The following is a 3,284-nucleotide window of genomic DNA, read 5'->3' as shown; positions in this document are numbered from 1 at the left end:
TTCAATTAGGGTTAGCTCATATATGTGTCTTCAACATAATATATAAATATGCCATGATGTTCTGTTTTTGTAGCATGTTTCTATATACCAAAATTAAAAGATAGTGATCACAATGCAAGAAAGTGAAATAGAGCTCTTGTTTATGTCTATTCTCCTTCTACTAACTCTTTTTCTCTCTCTCTCTCTCTTTGCACCTACTTTCTCCTACTACTAAAATATCCAATGGACAAACAAATTCCCGTTGATTGACCATGATTTAAATCCTAATCGCGATCGAAAAAAATTCAGTTTAGTAATTTCATAAATTTGTGAGCGAAAAAAATTCAGTTAAATTTGTGAGCGAAAAAAATCCAGTTGAGTAATTTCATAAATTTGAGTGACAAGCACTCACATACCGAATAAAAAAAGAGAAGAGAGAGCGTGTGAGAAATGAATATATAATTTATGTAGTCCTTCATTGCAAGAGTTCCATCATGCTTTTGTATTGACATTGTGTCATTGCAACGTAATTATGATATTGAATTCTATTTAAGTTCAATTTTTTATATCAAAAACTTGTGCAAAATCATCATTAAGTAACATGCATCGCCTATATATGAACGTAATTGAAATCACGTTGAATATCTTGGTAAGAACCCTAGAGAAATATTCATAGAGGGAGAGATGAAAGAAGATGATGAAATCCGATTGTAAAGTTGTATTCATGAAATTTGTAGTACATGTGTACGTGTATATACACTTACATACAGGTCGTTTGTTAGTTGGTTAGAGTTATGCAGATATTATAATAACTGGAGGGATTATTTATGAGTATTTATGTATATTTTATGCATGTATATTAGTTATTAATTCATATATTGGTTATATTTGTGAACAAACCTGTCTTAAGTCATTTGCAAGATTCTGTTTACTTTTAAAAGTCAATATGGACAAGAATTTGTGAGGGGAATTTTTCTTGTGAAGATCGATCGAGATCGAGCAAAAAAAAAAAATGTAAATTACGATGACAAATATATAAAAACAATAATTTTAGGAATCCTAATAGTTTAATTCATTAATTATTTAAACTTTCACCATGTTGGTGATGATTTAATCTGCACTATATTTTATTATTACAGCCATTGACACCCCTTAATGATAAATTGATAATCCTGAATCCGCTACTGAATCGAGCCAAAAAAAAATGTAAATTACGAGGACAAATATATAAAAAATAATAACTTTAGGAATATCAATAGTTTAATTCATTAATTATTTAAACTTTTATCATATTGGTGAGGATTTTAATCCCCACTTTGTAATTCCTTTCTCATTTATCCCCTATTTAATAAATTTTTAAAAACAGAAAAAACAAATATAAACCAAAAAAAAAAAGGGAACAGAAAGAGACTGTACACAAGGTCTAGGAACAGCCACAATTAGTTTTATAAAATATACATTAAATTGTAAAAAGATGGTCCCGTAGCTCAGTTGGTTAGAGCGTTGGTCTTATGAGCCGAAGGTCGCGGGTTCGAGCCCCGCCGGGACCAAATTCCCTTCATCATACAACCTTGTTTATTTTTTAATATTTGAAAGATAACCAAAAATAATTTTACCTCGAAAGTATTTTTATGAATTAAAATAAACTTAATACTTTCAATAAGTAATTGAGGGTATAATAGGTAAAAAAAAAAAAATATTTGTCATTTCTTGATTTGTCAAAATGGACAAGTAATTAGGGACAACTAAAAAAGGAAAAGTGGACAAGTAATTAAGGACATAGTGAGTATCTAATAAACTATGGGGATGGTGGTTTGAGCCCCGAGACCAATTTCCTTTATTTGAACCTTATACTTTATTTTTTTTCAAGTTTCTTGGTAAAAATGGCAACCTTCATTCTGTTTTCACGAGAAATATTTTTCTAAAAATACTTTTTTTGAAAAATAAGTGTGTTTCTTTGATCATTTTCTATTATTTGATTTGTAATAAAAATAATATTATCTCAAAAGTATTTATATGTTATCTAACAAATCAATATGAGGATGGTGGGAATCAGAGTGGTGGTTCAGGATTCGTGGGTGGCGGGTAAGTAGAGAAGAGGTAGTGTACTTGCATTGTCAACTATATAACTTCTTTTCTCTAGTTTGATAAGAAGTTATTTTCATTATTTTTTTAAAAAATATTGTTTTTGAGAAAATATTTTTGTTAAAAAATTAGCATGGTATAATCATTAAACTGAATTTGATTATCCCACTTGGGTATATTCATCAATAGATCTTTTTAACAATAAATATATTTAACACTTTACCTTAACTCATATTCTACGTACTATCACGAATAACATTACAAACCCGTGCCACTAGATTTGGAAGTCGAGAATCACCAAAAAACTTAAAAATATATTTTCGTTTTAGTGATTTTTATTATCTTACCCCTCCATTTTTATCAAAGTAAAACAACATCCCAAGAGAGAAAATAAATCATCACGTACGTTATATGTGGGAGATTTTTATGAAGAAGAAATTGGAATGAATAGAAAGAAGGAAAGGGAAAATTAGATAAAATGTTTATTGAGTCAAAATTCCTTATCTAAAATAATTCAACTATATCTTTTATTACAAAATATGGTCTTTCGACCAAGCTTCGTGCAAGTGAAGTGCATTTATGTTGAGAACTTCATTGTCTCTTCTAGTTTGCTCTTTCAGTAGTTTACACACTTGCTCTTTAATTTGAATTGAAAATTTTAATCGTTTACTTCACGCTAATTGGATGACAGATCAAAATCAGCCTCATGAAAATTTTATATTCCTTGAGGAGGTTCTATCACGTGGAAATGCACTTTAATGGAACTTTAACCTTAGCTGGTCGTGACCAAGAAACTATTGATTTCGCTTGGTGGGTTGGGAATGCCCGACTTATCGATCTATTTGGTAAACTACCAGGGGTTCATGTAGTCCATTCTGGATCGAAGCAATGAACCTATTTGAAGTGGGTCATTTCGTACCGAAGAAGCCTATATATGAACAAGAATTCATTTTCGAGCCACACTTGATCTAATACAGGATTCGTCTGAACATATAAAAGGTAAAAGTTGTAATAAAAATTATAGATATGAATAGATATGAATTCAAACGGTCATAAGAGTAAATCGTTGATAAAAAAAAAAAAATATGTAAGTTATTCCAAAATCATTTTAAATTATTAAACCATGAGTAGGTTGGTAATAAGTCATTGCCTATCATTATCAATTATAGATAAAAAGAAAAATAAAACTCATATCTAAAATTTGAAACTGTTTACAGAAG

General features: G+C 29.5%; 1 non-coding gene across 1 annotated transcript; it reads left to right on the top strand.

Moving 5' to 3' along the window:
• Positions 1-1,455: 1,455 nt before the first annotated feature.
• On the top strand, positions 1,456-1,529 carry TRNAI-UAU (transfer RNA isoleucine (anticodon UAU)). Its single transcript has one exon. It is a non-coding gene; the product is annotated as a tRNA-Ile (tRNA).
• Positions 1,530-3,284: the final 1,755 nt, after the last annotated feature.

Source organism: Solanum verrucosum, unplaced genomic scaffold, assembly GCF_900185275.1.
Source record: "Solanum verrucosum unplaced genomic scaffold, falcon-dt-bn FXZP01000040.1, whole genome shotgun sequence".
NCBI lineage: Eukaryota > Viridiplantae > Streptophyta > Magnoliopsida > Solanales > Solanaceae > Solanum > Solanum verrucosum.
The sequence above is the reverse complement of the archived record's forward strand: the minus strand, read 5'-3'. Positions and strand labels throughout refer to the sequence as shown.